The sequence below is a fragment of the Haliotis rubra genome, unplaced genomic scaffold (genome assembly GCF_003918875.1).
Source record: "Haliotis rubra isolate DU_JTF1 unplaced genomic scaffold, ASM391887v1 Scf379, whole genome shotgun sequence".
Classification (NCBI taxonomy): Eukaryota; Metazoa; Mollusca; class Gastropoda; order Lepetellida; family Haliotidae; genus Haliotis; species Haliotis rubra.
In genome coordinates this window covers 284,135-296,330 of record NW_025767056.1, presented here as the reverse complement: position 1 = coordinate 296,330, position 12,196 = coordinate 284,135, and the positions used below count along the sequence as shown (strand labels likewise).

The 12,196-nt window shown below is 39.0% G+C and overlaps 1 protein-coding gene and 1 long non-coding RNA gene across 2 annotated transcripts in view; one reads left to right on the top strand and one right to left on the bottom strand.

Moving 5' to 3' along the window:
• Positions 1–12,196, bottom strand: part of LOC124286230 — a 78,595-nt gene that overhangs the window by 47,397 nt on the left and 19,002 nt on the right. The gene's annotated exons all lie outside the window — the stretch shown is intronic.
• Positions 3,949–12,196, top strand: part of LOC124286227 — a 66,043-nt gene continuing 57,795 nt past the window's right edge. The window contains exon 1 of the mRNA XM_046722568.1: positions 3,949–4,110. The gene's annotated coding sequence lies outside the window, so the exon portion shown is untranslated. The remainder of the gene's footprint in view (positions 4,111–12,196) is intronic.

Sequence of the window (12,196 nt, the reverse complement as noted above, 5' to 3'; positions counted from 1 at the left end):
AGTCCGTTTGGCTCAAAAGCGGACCGATGAATTGCAATCTAACTCGAAAACTAATAAACATAAAATACTCAATGAAACGCTGATCATAATCAAAACATCTTACCCACTCTGTGGGTTTTTGCAGAATTTTGTCCTAAAAATAAAAAAAGTTGTTTAACAATCTATCATTAAAATATTGACACAGTTCACTATTTGTTACGAGGGAGGAGTGCAGAGAAAGGGACAGCCACGTGTTCGAGAACGGATGGAGACGGCACAGCACAGGTTAATGAATAAATAACTTTGTCTGTGAACCTGCTGTGAACCTGCTTCTCGAACACCTGGGCGTGGGATGCGGTAGATCAGTTCTAACTTGACATGGACGTTCGTACACGAGGTTAAGTTGACGTCATGCAAACGGATATGGCCTGTGTGAGTTTAGTTTTATGCCGCTTTTAGCAATATTCCAGCAATGTCACGGCGGTGGACACCAGAAATGGTCTTCACACATTGTTGGGAATCGAACCCAAGTCTAATGCATGACGAGCGAACGCTTTAAACACCTGGCTACCTGACCACCCGATAATTGCCTGAAAGATGAAGTTTATGTAACAAGCTGATTATTAGAAGCATCATTGTATGGAGACCTGGCATTGATCAATATTCTGTGCACATAAAGATATCGTATGTCAAGACAGGAGGGATCAGTTTGATCCCGTTTCAACGAGGATTTGATCACATATAAATACTCGCTATCGCTTTCAAAGCACTTTTTGATTTCAAGGGGACATAGAGAGACACATTGGTAAAGACAACTTGCGGAAAACGTTCGTCCTAATTGCAATCTTGTATTTATGTAAATGTTGACTGAAACACACATTGCTTTTGACATTTAACTGGCTACTGGCCGCAGGTGGCCAGAGTGATGGGGTAAATCCAGCAGGGAAGTACTATAAAGCTAACTGATCCAAGGGGCGGTAGGGTAGCCTTGTGGTTAAGCTTCTGCTCGTCACGCCGAAGACCCAGGTTCGATTCCCCACATGGGTACAATGTGTAAAGTCCATTTCTGGTGTCCACCGCCATGATATTGCTGGAATATTGCTAAAAGCGGCGTAAAACCATACTCACTCGTTCATTGGTCCCAGGTGTGGTGTCTTACTTGGCTGTCTTCAGACAGACGGTACATTTGATACCTTCAAGATCAAAGTGGGGCTTTGTGTTTTGTACTGACAATAAGCGATATCATGATCTATAGCAGAATTATTGCTACCTCTGTCTTTGTTGGGGAATATCATGTATGTGTATTTATTTACACGGAGTGTGTCATGTTTGTGCATTTATATGGCGTTTATCTTTGTTTTGTATGTATGTTTTCTTTTATGGTGTATATCATGTATATGTGTAGATTTACATGGGGATGTATCATGTATGTGTGTTTATTTAGAGTGACGAGAAAAGGAAATTATAATCCGGTGTTTTGGGATTGTTTTGCACAACAATAACTCAATATATGATACTAGTGAGTACTTCTCAGTACGCTTTTCAAAATATATACAGTGGGGTTTTTTTCTTGCCCACCTATTTACTTTAGTTTAGTTTTATTTTATATATTTTGTACAAAACGTGTGATTGTTGCTTGTTGTTTTGTTTCGATATATTAATTATCTTTATTTCATTTATATTTTTTCTTGGGGTTTGGGGGGAGGGGGTGCTTTTCAACGTCGGTTTAATATATTGCCAGTTTAAATTGAGAAGGGCAGTTTTTAAATCCTAATTTGTGGGGGCTTATTATTTTAGACAAATGACATAATCACGTTTCCATGTAGTGTAGTAATGTCGTCGTGGGTGTGCATGTTAGAGTAACTCACTGACCTTTCCTCGACATATATACTTTTTTACATGGTATATATAAATGACGTTCATTTTGTTCAGTTTGAATTACACCGGCTTAACCGGCTTGAAAATGACTAAACTTGAAACGGGTTTGAAATTGGGGTTCCAGTTGATGTATTTGACATTTGAAAATTGTATCATAGGTGTGCTTAAGACCTGAAGGTTCCAGTATTTTGGCAACAGATCTCTATAGGTTCCGTTATTTTGGCAACAGTTCTCAGACTAGTAACATGTAAACAATGCCTGCAGCGTTATGGGCAAATCCAGTATTCAATTGCTATCCATTTTGCCGAAAAAAAAGTGTTTGGTCGACAATTTTTGTAGTTTTCGATAATATGTCATGAATAGATTGGAACGGGCTGTTTGAAGCTGTGTCTTTGAAGCTGTGGCAGAAACGGGATGTAAAGTGACAGGCTAAAGGTGTGGGTGGGGGGAGGTGGGATGGGCGTGGGCACGGCGTGGGAGTCGCCTTGGCAACGGAATTTGTCGTACCTCTGAGCATTTGTCTTTTCTTCTCAGATCACAATGTCTGTACATTAAATGTGTCATCAACTATGTCCATCGAGGCGAGATGCGTGTTATTTTAAAAAGAAACTACAAATATCATCAACCTACTTCTATCATATACGAACGCTTGATGCGTCAACGTCTTTGTAGAGTTACCTCCCTTGGACAAGACTTGGTCTTGCCAGTGCACAGGTGCAATCAACGTTCACATTTCTTGCGAGGGGCGGCGGGGTAGCCTAGTGGTTAAAGCGTTCGCTCGTCACGCTGAACACCCGGGTTCGATTCCCAAATGGGTACAATGTGTGAAGCCCATTTCCTGGAAAAAGCATTGATGTTTGCATTTGGGCATTGTCCATATTTAAAACATATATTTTTCTGAAAAACGGTTCGGAAAATGATTTGATTATGACATCCATTAATCAGAATTATTTTCTGATGTGTATGTTTTATTATTTTTCAAATAATAATTCCCATGCTTTGTTACTGTAATATGATTCAACGCGCAGCTAACCCCATCTCACTCACTCACCCACTATGTTATATACTTTGCGGTGGAGATAACGAATATGAAATTCAAAAACATTCCTTGATGTCTTTAGTCTACTAGACAATGATTTTCATTTCCAACAGAACGTCGATATGACAAGGATACAGGTACAACGATGAATATTTGCAAGCCCATCTGTTTGTTATTTTACGATTCTCATCTACAACCTCAATCGCCAAGAAAGCGAGTGGGCGAAAAATATCAATGAAAATACAAAATTAAGACAACCTGTTTTTATGAAAACGTGAAAATTGACTGACATGACAAGTGCCTCATCGAACGAAAGTTTTCGTAAACAGTATACAGCATTGTTTTGTTTCATGCAGCCCTGAAAATGTTATATGTTTTCTGCAACATTATATAGTTATAATAAATTTATGATTTGAATCATAATAATAATTAATAATAATGATATAAGAGGTTTATTTAATCGAAGCGACTTCTTCATCCATGACTGATGATGATGATGATGATGATGACGCTGACGAAGACGATGACGAAGACGATGATGATAATAACAAAATCTCAAGTTGTCAGTTTTGATATTGTATCCGCTACATGGTGAAGCATACCTTGCTGTACACGTGTACAAAAGGGAGTGCTGACCCAATCTCCTCCAAGAATGCTACCACTGGTATAGATTTCAAGACACAAACAATTTGTTACGTCACAAACACCATTACAATTTAAATGGCGCTCACAACAATAGCAACACGCAAGCGCTTCATGAAAAACTGTTTCGTAATATTTCTAATACCTGACATTTCCACGTTTCTCCGAATTTACGTCCCTTCACTGAGCACGTCAAGATCAAGTGTTGGGAGGCAAATACAGGGCGCTTATCTAGAGTTAACGCACTTGAAGTGTGAGCACGTGATTTTAACCCGTAATAAAAAAGATCCGATTTAAATACCCGGTTGTACAGATTTCTATTTATAGAGTTAACGGTTTCGCGACCATGTGAGGGAAGACACTTCTTTCAAAGCTGTGGACAGTCAAGTATTAAGATATTCAAGTGACGTACCTCTAGCAAATACAATTATATAAGGACGACGAATAGACAGGCAGAGAAACCTCCCACCCGAGTGTTGTCTCGACGAGAAGATCTCGCGAGATTGAATGAGATCTCTTATCGATCGAGACCCGGCGAATTTGATTATAATGGAGGATATTGACTTGCTAAGGTAAGACAACGTGTTGTAGCTTGTTTTGATATTTGTGAATGAGATTGTTTACTTGAAGTCGATGTAGTGAGGATTTGTGGTTAACATGTTTCTTCATTGTGGCATACTACATTTTGGGTCACGGGTTGGTCGCCGCGAGGCTGTCGTCTGCTTTTTTTACCGTTAGCAGACGTGATATCAAATTACACCTTGTGAGTGACTCTGTATACCTGCTGCGTTATTACCACACGACCGGGCAAGAATGTACCCCTTAAAATGGATATTCACGCATGAGATCTTCTCATGTAAAGAGAACTTTCTGTCATGAATATCATATACACATGTTTTATTCAACTGGTAATAAGACAATTACACGTGATCAAACTTTACACTACTCCATAGCAGTAAGGGCAGTACCGAACCTGTGAGTGAGTGAGTGAGTATGATTTTACGCCACCTTTAGCAATATTACAGCAATATCACGGCGGGGTACACCAGAAATGGCCTTCACACATTGTACCCATGTGGGAAATCGAACCCAGGGCTTCGGCGTGACAAGCGAACGTTTTAACCACTAGGCTACCCCACCGCCCCATCGGATCTGTAAAATCTCACGCATAACCGTTTTTGTCCATATGTAACCGGCTTCAGTTCGTCCGTACAGACAGGTGTCCGGATAAGCAGCGTCCTGATTTACGAAGTGACACTGTATAGTGTTCGTGTTATCGTCACGTTCTTAACTAAGACACTTTGGTAATTATTATTGTATTTACACAAAACTGCTAAATGTACAATTCTTTTATATATCATTATATAATCATTATGATAATAATGATAGAAATACCCTTAAAGGGGTAATACCAACCCGAATAATAGACATTTGTAATGTAAAATATTTACCTACGAATGTACCCCTATGCACACCGCGGATGAAGGGTTAAAGTGGCTTAAAATACCATAAGCTATGCTGCATGTAGGTATCTAATTTACCCACGAATCTACCGGTGTGCTCACTGCAGATGTAGGGTTAATGCGGCTTAATATGATATAAACTTTTCTGCATGCACGTATCTAATTTACCCACAAATGTTCCGGTATGCACACCACGGATGTAGAATTAATTCAGACTAAAATTACAGAAACTATGCTGCATGCACGCATCTAAGATTTGACCCGAGTTGATTAATTCATGTCACATATTAAGACCATATAGGTCTAGGTTGAGAACAAGGTTAAGGTCACGTTGACATCCACGTCAGGAGATGTTGTATTTTATTACAAGAATGATTTTTGTCACAGTGACTAAATATCACGTTAAAGTACTGTCACTCGTAAATTGTCCAAACAATTACAAAATTAACCCTGGGACGTTTAAAATTAGTTATAATTGACATTTATAAAATAATTTAAAAAATGGAATTTAAACAAAAACGTTTAATTGACATATATTCACTAAATCAAAACAATCAATATTCACATGCTTCAATTCGTTAAGATTCACAGGTTTCAGATACCACGTTACATTAAAATCGCTTGTAATTATAAAACGTCCAACAAATTCCGAAATTGACTTCGGGACGTTTAAATTAAGTTATAATTTACATTTATAAAATAATTTAAAAAACAATAAATTAAAAAAACTCATATATTCACAAAACCCATATTAAACTAAGTAAATATTAAATAATTCAGATGCTTCAATAGGTTAAGTTTCCAAGGATTCGTTCCTAACTAGCCAACGAATATGATATTCAACATGGGCCCTTGTCTAACTGGGGCAGATTTATTTTCAAAATGAATTCAAAATTACATGCATAGTAACACGGCGTCTTTGTCGAATGTTTGTTGACATTTGAATAAAAAAAAGATATCGGTGTCAACGCTGACGACCTACATAACGGTCCGACCCTCCTTGAAACCCTTTGATGCACGGAGATTGAACGTTAAATGTATCGACTTGAATACTCTTCACACGGAGTGCTCTTTTGTCTGAATTTATCCAACATAGCTATCTTTTCATCATAATTTAAATTTGAAGGAGCACCTGTCATATTTGGCCCCTAAAAATTTGTGATTGGTGAAATCTGTTGTAAAGGTTACTGAGGGCAAAAACTTGCTGACTTGACCGAAATATTTTGTTTAACGTTTGGGATTACAGGTTTTCCCAAAGTATGACTGACCTGAAGGAGTGTCGGGTGTATTTGTTTATGAATGTGTCCAAAATATCTATTGACCTTCAACATGCTAGGATGAGTACCAATCTTGATCAGCGCGATATGATAAGGAAATCTTCAACGGGTTTTAGTGAGTTTCGTTTTACGCCGCTTTTAGCGATATTCCAGCAATATCACGGCGGGGGACACCAGAAATTGGCTTCACACATTGTACCCATGTGGGGAATCGAACCCAGGTCTTCGGCATGACGAGCGAACGCTTCAACCACTGGGCTACCCCACGGCCCCTGTCTCTTCAAAATCGGTTTTAAAGATATAAGATGTGTTTGTGTGAGTTTAACAGGTAAATCAACAGTTAAAGCTGATTTCTTTTGCTGGATTTAAAGGAATTCCTAAAACCTCTTTTAATTGTAGAATCTGTCTATAAGTTGGATGTCTTGAAGTACGTGTAGAGGCAGGCGACAAGTGATAAAATTCACCTTGACCGTGCTGATTGTAATACGGTTCCAGAATCGTGGTATGCTACATTTTCCTAAACCTCTGTTCAAGATCACATCATCATCAAGTCCAGATCTTGTCATTGAAGCATTATTTTGAAGTTATACCACTCAAAAGAAGTTAGAGACACCGATATCTTTCCAATACTATCTTAAAGTTATATCAGTCAAAAGAAGTGAGACACCGATTTTTTTCCTAAACACTATCTTAAAGTTATATCAGTCAAAAGAAGTTAGAGACACCGATTTGTTTCCTATACTATCTTTAAGATATATCAGTCAAAAGAAGTGATACACCGATTTTTTTCAAATACTATCTTAAAGTTATACCAGTCAAAAGAAGTTAGAGACACCGATTTGTTTCCTATACTATCTTAAAGTTATACCAGTCAAAAGACGTGAGACACCGATTTGTTTCCTATACTATCTTTAAGTTATATCAGTCAAAAGAAGTGAGACACCGATTTTTTTCAAATACTATCTTACAGTTATACCAGTCAAAAGAAGTTAGAGACACCGATTTGTTTGCTTTACTATCTTTAAGTTATACCAGTCAAAAGAAGTGAGACACCGATTTGTTTCCTATACTATCTTAAAGTTATACCAGTCAAAAGAAGTTAGAGACACCGATTTGTTTCCAATACTATCTTAAAGTTATATCAGTCAAAAGAAGTGAGACACCGATTTGTTTCCTATACACTATCTTAAAGTTATATCAGTCAAAAGAAGTTAGAGACACCGATTTGTTTCCTATACTATCTTTAAGTTATACCATTCAAAAGCAGTGAGACACCGATTTGTTTCCTATACTATCTTAAAGTTATACCAGTCAAAAGAAGTTAGAGACACCGATTTGTTTCCTATACTATCTTTAAGTTATATCAGTCAAAAGAAGTGAGACACCGATTTGTTTCCTATACTATCTTAAAGGTATACCAGTCAAAAGAAGTTAGAGACACCGATTTGTTTCCTATACTATCTTTAAGTTATATCAGTCAAAAGAAGTGAGACACCGATTTTTTTCAAATACTATCTTAAAGTTATACCAGTCACAACAAATTAGAGACACCGATTTGTTTCCAATACTATCTTAAAGTTATACCAGTCAAAAGAAGTTAGAGACACCGATTTTTTCCTATACCGTACTGAGGCCACGACAAACCAACTACAGTAATATTAAAAAAACAACTGATGTAATAAAGAACTAAAACAATATGACGAAGAGTTCCAGTCTTCAATATATTCCCGATCATCGTATGTGGTAATTCATCGTCCATGCTATGTGTACGGCAGAAGCTCTAAGTAATTTCTGTAACCTTCCCTTGAATATCAGACTAGGCCGGCCAGTATAAACATAGGCTTGCTGTTTGTTTTGTGAGCATAAACCTTGATTGTGTACTCGTGCGATGTTCAGGTGTTAAATCACTGAAGTGGTTCGTCGTAAGGGTGACACTACAAGGTGACGCTCTCCCGCCCATTATATTCCCAGCAAAACTTGCATTGTGTTTTAAAACGAATCTTAGGCGCTGTTCTGTGTTGCATGTCTTTAAACGAATGCACAGACACACAGACATACATAGGCACAGACAAAGACACATTAGTGTGCGTGCGTGCGTGCGTGTTTGTCTACGTATATGCCTGCATATTTCTCTTTGATGGTATGGGTATGTGCCTATGTGGGTGCAAGGATATGCATGTACGTGCGTGCGAGCGTGCGTGTATATATGTATAGGCATACATGTCTCTCATCGTATGCCCCCGTCTGTCTATGTATGCGTTCTCCTAACATGAGATTTGAATATTCATCCGAATATCTGACAGGCAATGTTTTCGAATTTTTAACTTTACGCCATTTAACAATTTATCACCATTCAACCACGAAGAGCGTCCACATCCTTTTTCAACAAATTTCACAAAAAAACATTGATAAATTAGTGTTTCTATGGCCGAAAATACTTAGACATGGGCGCTGCCGTTCACAGTCGTTGCTACCCAACAGTTAATTCATACAGGTGGGGCATATTTTCCACGCCAGCTCTATGAGTACACGTACTTTGTTTGTATTAACGTAAATGGCATTCCGAGAAAACTTCCTTGTTCAAAATTCATTGAATTGACCGACATTTAGACCACGTGACATAACACGGCAGATTCAAACTTGCTGACTCAATACAAGAACGATTTCATTCACGGCCCATTTAATTGCAACGTGATTTATATTACAGTTCGAATTACTGCCAAATGGTGTAATTAAACCGTGACCTTTGACGACTTGAACACCATAAGGAAATAAATGCCATCATTAACCCATTAGGTGGTCCGTGTTTACACGTCGCTGTTGCTTGTGAGACTGTCTTGATTCTGCTCAAAACATTTTCACTCCCTATCCACTTAATGTTTAATCACGTGGTTTATATAACAAAATAGATTACCGCTAAATGATGCGATTAAACTGTAACCTTTGAAGCTTTTAATACTACAAGGAAATTAATACTGTCATTAACCCATTAGGTGGTCTGTGTTTACACGTTGGTGTTGCTTGTGGGGCTGTTGTGATTATTCTCAAACATGTATTGTTTAGGAAATAAAGTACTCTTTTAAAATCAGGACCTGACTTCAAACCATTCTGGAATGACAAAAATACAAAAATCACACAACAATATATTTTGTAGTTTTGACAAAATATCCTGAACTTTGAGTTTCGCGGGAATCCAGTTTCTTAAAGTCGTCAATCCAGTTTGGGTTTTTTCAAATCATCAATCCGGTTTCTTTAAATCATTAATCCAGTTACTTAAATAATCAATCCAGTTACTTAAAATCTCAATTCAATTATTTTAAATCATCATTGCCCTTACTTAAAATCAAAGTGACATTTTCTTTTAAAATAAATTACATGAACATTTAATAACTTTGAAACCTGTTAAAATACATTCCTATCGCGTTAATCATAGCGTGTGAAAAGTATTTTATGTCGGTGTACGGAATAACAGCGTGTGTTGATTTCACAGGTGTTGTTAATATCAATGACACAGACGGCCGTTGCCGTCGACGGTGCACGCCGCTACAGTTGTCTATCTCAGTCTTGACAGAATCCCCCGTAGTAGATTTCGTAAGCCCGAATTTGACTGTTCGCCTCTCAGCGCCATACCTTTGCTGATAGGCGTTGCCACAATAAAAATCGCCACGTCGGGATATAAATTACATACTCCCAAAAGGGACGCTAAACCCTCCTCAATTGCATTCGTGGCGTTTTATTGAGTCCTTGCCGTGATTTAGCAGAGGCAATGGGCACTTTATTGGGGCCTCAGTGGAATAAATAATTATATCATTTTTTAAACAAAACGCGAGCTTCTTAATTTCCCTTTTAAAGACTAAGTGGTGATGATTGAGGAAATTCCAGTTACGTAGATCGATGCTCATGCTGTTGATCACTGGATTGTACAGTCCAGAATCTATTATTTACAGACCTCCGCCATATAGTTGGAATATTGCCGGATGAGACGTTAAACAACAAACAAACAAACCAACCTTGATATAAATCATTGACAGATTGTCTGGTGAGGACAGAGAGGTAATACGCCTAAGAGCATAAACGTTTCTCTTAAAAGTGGGTGAGTTTAGTTTTAAGCCGCAATAGTCCAGCTATATGGCTGCTGTCTTTGTCTTAAGAGACTATTAATGAGTGAAGCCCATTTCTGGTGTCCCCCGCCGTGATATTGCTGGAATATTGCTAAAAGCGGCGTAAAACCAAACTCAGTCAGTCAGTCAGCTTAAGAGACTATTAAAGTAGAGAGGGGTCATGCGCTGATTGAGTGCCATCGTGATCTAATGGCGTGGATAGCATTCAGGATGGACTTGTTACAGATGAACATTTACCGGTCTCCATGACAACGACGGCATGTGTGTTGAACAAACTGACTCATTCATTCACTCTCTCTCCCTCTCGCATACATGTTCAGCCGCACTCGTCCAATCACTCACTCGTCCATCATCCACCATCCAACTCACTCACTCACTCATCCATCTATCATCCAACTCACTCACTCATCCATCCATCCACCATCCAACTCATTCATCATCCATCCACCATCCAAATCACTCACTCATACATCCATCTACCATCCAACTCACTCACCCATCCATCCCCTATCCAACTCACACATCCATCTATCATCCAACTTGCTCATCCATCCATCCATCCGCCATCCAACTCACTCACTCACTCATCCATCTATCATCCAACTCACTCAATCATCCATCCATCAACTATCCAACTCACGCACTATCCAACACTCGCACTCACTCACTCACTATCCAACCCACAACTCATTCACTCATTCGTCCATCAATCCACCATCCAACTGTTTCACTCACTCATCCATCCATCCACTATCCAACTCACGCACTATCCAACACTCGCACTCACTCACTATCCATCCCACACACTCACTCACTCATTCATCCATCCACCCCCATCCAACTCACTCACTCACTCATCCATCTATCATCCAACTCACTCACTCACTCATCTATCCATCAACTATCCAACTCACGCACTATCCAACACTCGCACTCACTCACACACTATCCATCCCACACACTCACTCACTCATTCATCCATCCATCCACCATCCAACTCACTCACTCACTCACTCATCCATCCATCCACCATCCAACTCTCTCACTCACTCATCCATCCACTATCCAACTCACGCACTATCCAACACTCGCACTCACTCACTATCCAACCCACACACTCACTCACTCATCCATTCACCATCCAACTCACTCACTCACTCATACATCCATACACCATCCAACTCACTCACTCACTCACTCATCCATCCATCCACCATCCAACTCTCTCACTCACTCATCCATCCACTATCCAACTCACGCACTATCCAACACTCGCACTCACTCACTCACTATCCAACCCACACACTCACTCACTCACTCATACATTCATCATCCAACCCTCTCACTCACTCGGTAGATCCTTCTCCCAGAATATAGATTTCACTATTCTGGAAATGTGCATTAAAAGTTACAACCAAGTCAACCGTGAAACCTTTATCGCCGTGAAAGGTATCAACTTCAATGACAGCCATGAACGCATGTTGCAGATGTGTGAGAGACGTGGGGAGATTCGGTTCTTCAAAACGGGTAGACAGTGAAAATGAAACCATTTTCACACAAATGAGTCACAGAAGTGAAACGAATTTTGACCCGTGTTTGACTTAACGTGGCAAAAAGTGAATTGATGTTGTCCCACTTCCAATGTAGCATTTTAGCGTGACGTGAGATTGCAACACACCATACAGACGCGACTCTGAATAAATCAACACACAAGCAAAGGATACTTAGCCACGGCCTTCAAACCAACCGCTTTGATTCATTTCTACGTAATTTCAACAGAAATATAATTAAATATCA